The sequence below is a fragment of the Astatotilapia calliptera genome, chromosome 12, assembly GCF_964374335.1.
Source record: "Astatotilapia calliptera chromosome 12, fAstCal68.1, whole genome shotgun sequence".
Taxonomy (NCBI): Eukaryota; Metazoa; Chordata; class Actinopteri; order Cichliformes; family Cichlidae; genus Astatotilapia; species Astatotilapia calliptera.
This window is the reverse complement of record NC_137433.1, coordinates 33766862-33779652: the sequence shown is the minus strand read 5'-3', so window position 1 is coordinate 33779652 and position 12791 is coordinate 33766862.

Here is a 12791-nt window from a genome sequence, read left to right as displayed (position 1 = left end):
AGCTAATTTTCCCTGGCCATGTCTGGGAACATTAAAATACGTAAATTTTCACCAGACCTGACGCGTGTGCAAAATTTCATGAGTTTTCGAACATGTTTAGGCCCTCAAAAGGCCAATTCATTTGCCGGAATAATAATAATAATAATAATAATAATAATAAACAGAGCAATTACAATAGGGCCTTCGCACTGTCAGTGCTCGGGCCCTAATTAAAGCTGCAAGCAGCGTTATGAGGGCCCTCGCACCCCGGCGTGTCGAGCCACGCCCAACACCTACAACCAGCACCTCCGATCTGATGTCACATTGATGGAATTCATGCATTTAACCACCAGCTAACATTTCATCTCATTGAACCATGATTATAGTCGTCCCAATAGGTGGCGCTCTAACTATTACCGACAATTGGCATACCAAACATTTCCGAGCTCGAGTCTCATCACACCTGAGACGTTTGGGAGAGCTTGGACATTGTGTTTTTGAGTGAAAGCAGATTACTGCTTTTTGGCGAGTGATTCAAACTCTAAGTGCCACCATAACCACCCCGTTTCACTGAACGTAAAAAGCTTCGCAATTTAACATCACAAAGGTCTTTAGATTCCACACACTGGAGATTGGTTCAATATGATGAAATCCCTTGCAGGAGTTCGTCAAAGAACGGTGCCTGGAAAGAGGGGAAAATGTTGCCAAAATTACACATTAATTTTAAAATGGCTGACTTCCTGTTGGATTTGGGATATTGCACCAAGAGACTTTTTTGTACATCTTGATATTTTCCATAAGCTTACCAGGTTTCAGACTCATAGATGAAACACAGAGCAGGGGCTGTTGTTTTGAAATTTTGTAGGGGGCGCTGTGGAGCAATTTCGCGCTATTCAATGAAAATGATCACATGATAACAAAGCCTACATCCATTTGGAGGTGTGTGCCAAATTTCAAGCCTCTATAAACTTTCCAAGCCCCTCAAAAGCCACTTCATCTTTCATGGTGAACCGCGTTGCCACCAGGGTGCGCCGTTCAGTTTAAAGTCACAATTTTTGCACTGAAGCATCACGAGGGACTGATGGTGATATTCACCGCTTTTGAGGTGGCCACGATCAACCTGTGAAAATCAGTACAACAAAGTTAAAGCCATGACATTTCCTGTTGCCACTAGGTGGCGCTGTCCGTATTTCCGACAATGGGCATATCAATCTGTTCAGGGCGGGTCTGACATCATGCCTGTAAAGTCTGGTACTGATCAGACTGGATTTCATTGAGTTATACTAATTTGTTTCTTCATGGCGTGACATCAAAGTTCGCCATGCTGCTGGGGTCACACCCTTTCGTGAAAAGTCACAGTTTTCACTGTAACCCAAGACCAACTCCTTAAGGCTTTCCTGGAGAAATTTGAGGCTGCAGATGTCACCCATCACAATACTGTACCCCAAAGTGTAAAACATGACATTTCCTGTTCCCACTAGGTGGCGCTGTCCTTGATGTCAAATATGGCAGTTGAAATATGTTCAGGGGTGGAGCCTTATCATATGTGTGCTCTTTGGTCCAGATCGGAACATGTATGACAGAATGAGAGGCAATAAGATTTTCATGGCGAGTCATCAAAATTCGCCATGGCGCCACGGCCTCATACTATTGTGAAAACTCAAAAGCTCCGCAATTTAACATGGCACAAGGGTGTAGTTGACACTGTCCAAATTTGAAGCTTATAGGACCAAATCCCAAGGAGGAGTTCGTTAAAGTACAAGGCATGGAAACGGTAAAATCAGACCCAAAATGTCACCTTCAATCCAAAATGGCGGACTTCCTGTTGGGTTTAGGACATTGCCATAATAGACTTTTTTGTTCGACTCTGAACGTTATATAGGTTTACCGACTTTCAAACGTGTAGGTCATACCCATACCGGGGGCTCGCGTTTTTCATTTTTCTAGGTGGCGCTACTGAGCTAATTTTCCCTGGCCATGTCTGAGAACATTAAAATACGTAAATTTTCACCAGACCTGACGCGTGTGCAAAATTTCATGAGTTTTCGAGCATGTTTAGGCCCTCAAAAGGCCGATTCATTTGCCGGAATAATAATAATAATAATAATAATAATAAACGGAGCAATTACAATAGGGCCTTCGCACTATCAGTGCTCGGGCCCTAATAATAATAATAATAATAATAATAATAATAATAATAATAATAATAATAATAATAATAAGAAACAGAGCAGATACAATAGGGCCTTCGCACTCTCGGTGCTCGGGCCCTAATTAAAGCTGCAAGCAGCGTTATGAGGGCCCTCGCACCCCATCGCGTCGAGCCACGCCCAACACCTAAAACCAGCACCTCCGATCTGATGTCACATTGATGGAATTCATGCATTTAACCACCAGCTAACATTTCATTTGGTTCAACCATGAGTATAGTCGTCCCACTAGGTGGCGCTCTAACCCTTATGCACAAATGGCATAACAAACATTTCCGAGCTCGAGTCTCATCACGCCTGCGACCTTTGGGACATATTGGACATTTTGATTTTGAGTGACAGCAGATTACTGCTTTTTGGCGAGTGATTGAAACTCCACGTGCCGCCATGACCACCCCGTTTCCTAGAACGTAAAAAGCTTCGCAATTTAACATCACAAAGGTCTTTAGATTCCACACACTGGAGAATGGTTCAATATGATGAAATCCCTTGGAGGAGTTCGTCAAAGTATGAAGCCTGAAAAGAGGGGAAAATGCCGCCAAAATTACACATTAATTTTAAAATGGCTGACTTCCTGTTGGATTTGGGATATTGCTCCAAGAGACTTTTTTGTACATCTTGATATTTTCCATAAGCTTACCAGGTTTCAGACTCATAGATGAAACACAGAGCTGGGGCTGATGTTTTGAAATTTTGTAGGGGGCGCTGTGGAGCAATTTCGCGCTATTCAATGAAAATGATCACATGACAACAAAGCCTACATCCATTTGGAGGTGTGTGCCAAATTTCAAGCCTCTATAAACTTTCCAAGCCCCTCAAAAGCAACTTCATCTTTCATGGTGAACCGCGTTGCCACCAGGGTGCGCCATTCAGTTTAAAGTCACAATTTTTGCACTGAAGCATCATGAGGGACTGATGTTGATATTCACCGCTTTTGAGGTGGCCACGATGAACCTGTGAAAATCAGTACAACAAAATTAAAGCCATGACATTTCCTGTTGCCACTAGGTGGCGCTGTCCGTATTTCCGACAATGGGCACATCAATCTGTTCAGGGCGGGTCTGACATCATGCCTGTAAAGTCTGGTACTGATCAGACTGGATTTCATTGAGTTATACTAATTTCTTTCTTCATGGCGTGACATCAAAGTTCGCCATGCTGCTGGGGTCACACCCTTTTGCGAAAAGTCACAGTTTTCACTGTAACCCAAGACCAACTCCTTAAGGCTTTTCTGGAGAAATTTGAGGCTGCAGATGTCACCCATCACTATACTGTACCCCAAAGTGTAAAACATGACATTTCCTGTTCCCACTAGGTGGCGCTGGCCCTTATGTCAAATATGGCACTTGAAATATGTTCAGGGGTGGAGCCTTATCATATGTGTGCTCTTTGGTCAAGGTCAGAAAATGTATGACAAAATGAGAGGCAATAAGATTTTCATGGCGAGTCATCGAAATTCGCCATGGCGCCACGGCCTCATAGTATTGTGAAAACTCAAAAGCTCCGCAATTTAACATGGCACAAGGGTGTAGTTGACACTGTCCAAATTTGAAGCTTATAGGACCAAATCCCAAGGAGGAGTTCGTTAAAGTTCGAGGCATGGAAATGGCAAAATTAGAGCCAAAATGTCACCTTCTCTTCCAAATGGCGGACTTCCTGTTGGGTTTGCGTCAATGGGCCCACAGACTTTTTTGTTCGTCTTGGCATGATACATATGTGTGCCAAATTTCATACATGTAGCTCAAACGATGTGGTCGTAGGGCTGCATTTAACAAGGCATAGGTGGCGCTCTAGAGCCATTTCCAAGTGCTCATATGTAAAACCATTAAAATACAAAATTTTTCACCAGACCTGGCATGTGTGCAAAATTTCATGAGTTTTTGAACATGTTTAGGCCCTCAAAAAGGCCCTTGTTTCGCCTGAATAATAATAATAATAATAATAATTAAAGCTGCAAGCAGCGTTATGAGGGCCCTCGCACCCCCGGCGCGTCGAGCCACGCCCAACACCTAAAACCAGCACGTCCGATCGATGTCACATTGATGGAATTCATGCATTTAACCACCAGCTAACATTTCAACTCATTCATTCATGATTAGCTAGTCGTTCCACTAGGTGGCACTCTAACCATTATGTACAAATGGCATAACAAACATTTCCGAACTCGAGTCTCATTATGCCTGCGACCTTTGGGCGAGATTGGACATTGTGTTTTTGAGTAACAGCAGATTACTGCGTTTTGGCGAGTGATTGAGAGTCTACGTGCCGCCATAACCACCCCGTTTCCCTGAACGTAAAAAGCTTCGCAATTTAACAACACAAAGGTCTTTGGATTCCACACACTGAAGAATAGTGCAATATGATGAAATCCCTTGGAGGAGTTCGTCAAAGAACGATGCCTGAAAAGAGGGGAAAATGTTGCCAAAATTGCACATTAATTTTAAAATGGCTGACTTCCTGTTGGATTTGGGATATTGCTCCAAGAGACTTTTTTGTACATCTTGATGTCTTACACAAGCTTACCAAGTGTCAGACTCATAGATGAAACACAGAGCAGGGGCTGATGTTTTGAAATATTGTAGGGGGCGCTGTGGAGCCATTTTGCGCTATTCAAGGAAAATGGTTACATGACAACAATGCCTTCATCCATTTGGAGGTGTGTGCCAAATTTCAAGCCTCTATAAACTTTCCAAGCCCCTCAAAAGCCACTTCATCTTTCATGATGAACCGCGTTGCCACCAGGGTGCGCCGTTCAGTTTAAAGTCACAATTTTTGCACTGAAGCATCACGAGGGACTGATGGTGATATTCACCGCTTTTGAGGTGGCCACGATCAACCTGTGAAAATCAGTACAACAAAGTTAAAGCCATGACATTTCCTGTTGCCACTAGGTGGCGCTGTCCGTATTTCCGACAATGGGCACATCAATCTGTTCAGGGCGGGTCTGACATCATGCCTGTAAAGTCTGGTACTGATCAGACTGGATTTCATTGAGTTATACTAATTTGTTTCTTCATGGCGTGACATCAAAGTTCGTCATGCTGCTGGGGTCACACCCTTGCGTGAAAAGTCACAGTTTTCACTGTAACCCAAGACCAACTCCTTAAGGCTTTCCTGGAGAAATTTGAGGCTGCAGATGTCACCCATCACTATACTGTACCCCAAAGTGTAAAACATGACATTTCCTGTTCCCACTAGGTGGCACTGTCCCTGGTGTCAAATATGGCAGTTGAAATATGTTCAGGGGTGGAGCCTTATCATATGTGTTCACTTTGGTCAAGGTCAGAAAATGTATGACAAAATGAGAGGCAATAAGATTTTCATGGCGAGTCATCGAAATTCGCCATGGCGCCACGGCCTCATAGTATTGTGAAAACTCAAAAGCTCCGCAATTTAACATGGCACAAGGGTGTAGTTGACACTGTCCAAATTTGAAGGTTATGAAATGAAACCCCAAGGAGGAGTTCGCAAAAGTTCGAGGCATGGAAATGGCAAAATTAGAGCCAAAATGTCACCTTCTCTTCCAAATGGCGGACTTCCTGTTGGGTTTGCGTCAATGGGCCCACAGACTTTTTTGTTCGTCTTGGCATGATACACATGTGTGCCAAATTTCATACATGTAGCTCAAACGATGTGGTCGTAGGGCTGCATTTAACAAGGCATAGGTGGCGCTGTAGAGCCATTTCCCAGTGCTCATATGTAAAACCATTAAAATACAAAATTTTTCACCAGACCTGGCATGTGTGCAAAATTTCATGAGTTTTTGAGCATGTTTAGGCCCTCAAAAAGGCCCTTGTTTGGGGTGAATAATAATAATAATAATAATAATTAAAGCTGCAAGCAGCGTTATGAGGGCCCTCGCACCCTGGCACGTCGAGCCACTGCCAACACCTCAAACCGGCACGTCCGATGTGATGTCACATTGATGGATTTCATGCTTTTAATCACCAGCTAACATTTCATCTTATTCAACCAGGATTATAGTCATGCCACTAGGTGGCGCTCTAACCATTATTGACAAATAGCATAACAAACATTTCCAAGCTCGAGTCTCATCACACCTGCGACCTTTGGGAGAGATTGGACATTGTGTTTTTTAGTGACAGCAGATTACTGCTTTTTGCGAGTGATTGAAACTCTACGTGCCGCCATGACCACCCCGTTTCCCTGAACGGAAAAAGCTTCGCAATTTAACATCACAAAGGTCTTTAGATTCTACACACTGAAGAATGCTTCAATATGATGAAATCCCTTGGAGGAGTTCGTCAAAGTATGAGGCCTGAAAAGGGGGGAAAATGTCATCAAAATTACACATTAATTTTAAAATGGCTGACTTCCTGTTGGATTTGGGATATTGCTCCAAGAGACTTTTTTGTACATCTTGATATCTTACACAAGCTTACCAAGTGTCAGACTCATAGATGAAACACAGAGCAGGGGCTGATGTTTTGAAATATTGTAGGGGGCGCTGTGGAGCCATTTTGCGCTATTCAAGGAAAATGATCACATGCCAACAAAGCCTTCATCCATTTGGAGGTGTGTGCCAAATTTCAAGCCTCTATAAACTTGCCAAGACCCTCAAAAGCCACTTCATCTTTCATGTTGAACAGCGTTGCCACCAGGGTGCGCCGTTCAGTTTAAAGTCACAATTTTTGCACTGAAGCATCACGAGGGACTGATGGGGATATTCACCGCTTTTGAGGTGGCCACGATGAACCTGTGAAAATCAGTACAACAAAATTAAAGCCATGACATTTCCTGTTGCCACTAGGTGGCGCTGTCCGTATTTCCGACAATGGGCACATCAATCTGTTCAGGGCGGGTCTGACATCATGCCTGTAAAGTCTGGTACTGATCAGACTGGATTTCATTGAGTTATACTAATTTGTTTCTTCATGGCGTGACATCAAAGTTCGCCATGCTGCTGGGGTCACACCCTTTTGCGAAAAGTCACAGTTTTCACTGTAACCCAAGACCAACTCCTTAAGGCTTTCCTGGAGAAATTTGAGGCTGCAGATGTCACCCTTCACTATACTGTACCCCAAAGTGTAAAACATGACATTTCCTGTTCCCACTAGGTGGCGCTGTCCTTGATGTCAAATATGGCACTTGAAATATGTTCAGGGGTGGAGCCTTATCATATGTGTTCACTTTGGTCCAGATCGGAACATGTATGACAGAATGAGAGGCAATAAGATTTTCATGGCGAGTCATCGAAATTCGCCATGGCCCCACGGCCTCATAGTATTGTGAAAACTCAAAAGCTCCGCAATTTAACATGGCACAAGGGTGTAGTTGACACTGTCCAAATTTGAAGCTTATACGACCAAATCCCAAGGAGGAGTTCGTTAAAGTACAAGGCATGGAAACGGTAAAATCAGAGCCAAAATGTCACCTTCAATCCAAAATGGCGGACTTCCTGTTAGGTTTGCGTCAATGGGCCCACAGACTTTTTTGTTCGTCTTGGCATGATACACATGTGTGCCAAATTTCATACATGTAGCTCAAACCATGTGGTCGTAGGGCTGCATTTAATAAGGCATAGGTGGCGCTGTAGAGCCATTTCCCAGTGCTCATATGTAAAACCATTAAAATACGTAAATTTTCACCAGACCTGACGCGTGCGCAAAATTTCAAGAGTTTTCGAGCATGTTTAGGCCCTCAAAAGGCCGATTCATTTGCCGGAATAATAATAATAATAATAATTAAAGCTGCAAGCAGCGTTATGAGGGCCCTCGCACCCCATCGCGTCGAGCTACGCCCAACACCTACAACCAGCACGTCCGATCTGATGTCACATTGATGAAATTCATGCATTCAACCACCAGCTAACATTTCATCTCATTCAATCATGATTATAGTCGTCCCACTAGGTGGCGCTCTAACCATTACTGACAAATGGCATAACAAACATTTCCCAGCTCGAGTCTCATCACGCCTGCGACCTTTGGGACATATTGGACATTTTGATTTTGAGTGACCACAGATTACTGCTTTTTGGCGAGTGACTGAAACTCCACGTGCCGCCATGACCACCCGTTTCCCTGAACGTAAAAACGTTCGCAATTTAACATCACAAAGGTCTTTAGATTCCACACACTGGAGATTGGTTCAATATAATGAAATCCCTTGGAGGAGTTCGTCAAAGAACGGTGCCTGGAAAGAGGGGAAGATGTTGCCAAAATTGCACATTCATTTTAAAATGGCTGACTTCCTGTTGGATTTGGGATATTGCACCAAGAGACTTTTTTGTACATCTTGATATCTCCTATAAGCTTACCAGGTTTCAGAATCATACATAGAACACAGAGCAGGGGCTGTGGTTTTGAAATTTTGTAGGGGGCGCTGTGGAGCCATTTCGTGCTATTCAATGAAAATGATCACATGCCAACAAAGCCTTCATCCATTTGGAGGTGTGTGCCAAATTTCAAGCCTCTATAAACTTGCCAAGACCCTCAAAAGCCACTTCATCTTTCATGGTGAACAGCGTTGCCACCAGGGTGCGCCGTTCAGTTTAAAGTCACAATTTTTGCACTGAAGCATCACGAGGGACTGATGGTGATATTCACCGCTTTTGAGGTGGCCACGATGAACCTGTGAAAATCAGTACAACAAAATTAAAGCCATGACATTTCCTGTTGCCACTAGGTGGCGCTGTCCATATTCCCGACAATGGGCACATCAATCTGTTCAGGGCGGGTCTGACATCATGCCTGTAAAGTCTGGTACTGATCAGACTGGATTTCATTGAGTTATACTAATTTGTTTCTTCATGGCGTGACATCAAAGTTCGCCATGCTGCTGAGGTCACACCCTTTTGCGAAAAGTCACAGTTTTCACTGTAACCCAAGACCAACTCCTTAAGGCTTTCCTGGAGAAATTTGAGGCTGCAGATGTCACCCATCACTATACTGTACCCCAAAGTGTAAAACATGACATTTCCTGTTCCCACTAGGTGGCGCTGTCCTTGATGTCAAATATGGCAGTTGAAATATGTTCAGGCGTGGAGCCTTATCATATGTGTGCTCTTTGGTCCAGATCGGAACATGTATGACAGAATGAGAGGCAATAAGATTTTCATGGCGAGTCATCAAAATTCGCCATGGCGCCACGGCCTCATAGTATTGTGAAAACTCAAAAGCTCCGCAATTTAACATGGCACAAGGGTGTAGTTGACACTGTCCAAATTTGAAGTTTATAGGACCAAATCCCAAGGAGGAGTTCGTTAAAGTACAAGGCATGGAAACGGTAAAATCAGACCCAAAATGTCACCTTCAATCCAAAATGGCTGACTTCCTGTTGGGTTTAGGACATTGCCATAATAGACTTTTTTGTTCGACTCTGAACGTTATATAGGTGTACCAACTTTCAAACATGTAGGTCATACCCATACCGGGGGCTCGCGTTTTTCATTTTTCTAGGTGGCGCTACTGAGTTAATTTTCCCTGGCCATGTCTGAGAACATTAAAATACGTAAATTTTCACCAGACCTGACGCGTGTGCAAAATTTCATGAGTTTTCGAGCATGTTTAGGCCCTCAAACGGCCAATTCATTTGCCGAAATAATAATAATAATAATAATAATAATAATAATAATAATAAACAGAGCAATTACAATAGGGCCTTCGCACTGTCAGTGCTCGGGCCCTAATTAAAGCTGCAAGCAGCGTTATGAGGGCCCTCGCACCCCCGGCACGTCGAGCCACTGCCAACACCTCAAACCGGCACGTCCGATGTGATGTCACATTGATGGATTTCATGCTTTTAATCACCAGCTAACATTTCATCTTATTCATTCATGATTTGTTAGTCGTTCCACTAGGTGGCGCTCTAACCCTTATGTACAAATGGCATAACAAACATTTCCGAACTCGAGTCTCATTATGCCTGCGACCTTTGGGTGAGATTGGACATTGTGTTTTTGAGTGACAGCAGATTACTTCTTTTTGGCGAGTGATTGAAACTCCACATGCCGCCATGACCACCCCGTTTCCCTGAACGTAAAAAGCTTCGCAATTTAACAACACAAAGGCCTTTGGATTCCACACACTGAAGAATAGTGCAATCTGATGAAATCCCTTGGAGGAGTTCGTCAAAGAACGATGCCTGAAAAGAGGGGAAAATGTTGCCAAAATTGCACATTAATTTTAAAATGGCTGACTTCCTGTTGGATTTGGGATATTGCTCCAAGAGACTTTTTTGTACATCTTGATATCTCCTATAAGCTTACCAGGTTTCAGACTCATACATAAAACACAGAGCAGGGGCTGTGATTTTGAAATTTTGTAGGGGGCGCTGTGGAGCCATTTTGGGATATTCAATGAAAATGATCACATAACAACAAAGCCTTAACCACATTGGAGGTGTGCGCCAAATTTCAAGACTTTTTAAACTTTCCAAGCCCCTCAAAAGCCACTTCATCTTTCATGGTGAACCGCGTTGCCACCAGGGTGCGCCGTTCAGTTTAAAGTCACAATTTTTGCACTGAAGCATCACGAGGGACTGATGGTGATATTCACCGCTTTTGAGGTGGCCACGATGAACCTGTGAAAATCAGTACAACAAAATTAAAGCCATGACATTTCCTGTTGCCACTAGGTGGCGCTGTCCGTATTTCCGACAATGGGCGCATCAATCTGTTCAGGGCAGGTCTGACATCATGCCTGTAAAGTCTGGTACTGATCAGACTGGATTTCATTGAGTTATACTAATTTGTTTGTTCATGGCGTGACATCAAAGTTCGCCATGCTGCTGGGGTCACACCCTTTCGCGAAAAGTCACAGTTTTCACTGTAACCCAAGACCAACTCCTTAAGGCTTTCCTGGAGAAATTTGAGGCTGCAGATGTCACCCATCACTATACTGTACCCCAAAGTGTAAAACATGACATTTCCTGTTCCCACTAGGTGGCGCTGTCCTTGATGTCAAATATGGCAGTTGAAATATGTTCAGGGGTGGAGCCTTATCATATGTGTGCTGTTTGGTCCAGATCGGAACATGTATGACAGAATGAGAGGCAATAAGATTTTCATGGCGAGTCATCGAAATTCGCCATGGCGCCACGGCCTCATAGTATTGTGAAAACTCAAAAGCTCCGCAATTTAACATGGCACAAGGGTGTAGTTGACACTGTCCAAATTTGAAGGTTATGAAATGAAACCCCAAGGAGGAGTTCGCAAAAGTTCGAGGCATGGAAATGGCAAAATTAGAGCCAAAATGTCACCTTCTCTTCCAAATGGCGGACTTCCTGTTGGGTTTGCGTCAATGGGCCCACAGACATTTTTGTTCGTCTTGGCATGATACACATGTGTGCCAAATTTCATACATGTAGCTCAAACGATGTGGTCGTAGGGCTGCATTTAACAAGGCATAGGTGGCGCTGTAGAGCCATTTCCCAGTGCTCATATGTAAAACCATTAAAATACAAAATTTTTCACCAGACCTGGCATGTGTGCAAAATTTCATGAGTTTTTGAGCATGTTTAGGCCCTCAAAAAGGCCCTTGTTTCGCCTGAATAATAATAATAATAATAATTAAAGCTGCAAGCAGCGTTATGAGGGCCCTCGCACCCCATCGCGTCGAGCCACGCCCAACACCTACAACCAGCACCTCCGATCTGATGTCACATTGATGGAATTCATGCATTTAACCACCAGCTAACATTTCATCTCATTCAATCATCATTATAGTCGTCCCACTAGGTGGCGCTCTAACCATTACTGACAAATGGCATAACAAACATTTCCTAGCTCGTGTCTCATCACGCCTGCGACCTTTGGGAGAGTTTGGACATTTTGATTTTGAGTGACAGCAGATTACTGCTTTTTGGCGAGTGATTCAAACTCTAAGTGCCGCCATGACAACCTCGTTTCCCTGAACGTAAAAAGCTTCGCAATTTAACATCACAAAGGTCTTTAGATTCCACACACTGGAGATTGGTTCAATATGATGAAATCCCTTGGAGGAGTTCGTCAAAGAACGGTGCCTGGAAAGAGGGGAAAATGTTGCCAAAATTACACATTAATTTTAAAATGGCTGACTTCCTGTTGTATTTGGGATATTGCTCCAAGAGACTTTTTTGTACATCTTGATATCTCCTATAATCTTACCAGGTTTCAGACTCATACATAAAACACAGAGCTGGGGCTGTGGTTTTGAAATTTTGTAGGGGGCGCTGTGGAGCCATTTTGGGATATTCAATGAAAATGATCACATAACAACAAAGCCTTAAGCACATTGGAGGTGTGGGCCAAATTTCAAGACTTTTTAAACTTTCCAAGCCCCTCAAAAACCACTTCATTTTTCATGGTGAACAGCGTTGCCACCAGGGTGCGCCGTTCAGTATAAAGTCACAATTTTTGCACTGCAGCATCATGAAGGACTGATGGTGACATTCACCGCTTTTGAGGTATCCACAATGAACCTGTGAAAATCAGTACAACAAAGTGTAAGACATGACATTTCCTGTTCCCACTAGGTGGCGCTCTTCATATTCCTGACAATGGGCACATCAATTTGTTCAGGGCGGCTCTGATATCATGCCTGTAAAGTCTGGTACTAATCAGACTGGATTTCATGGAGTTATACTAATTTGTTTCTTCAT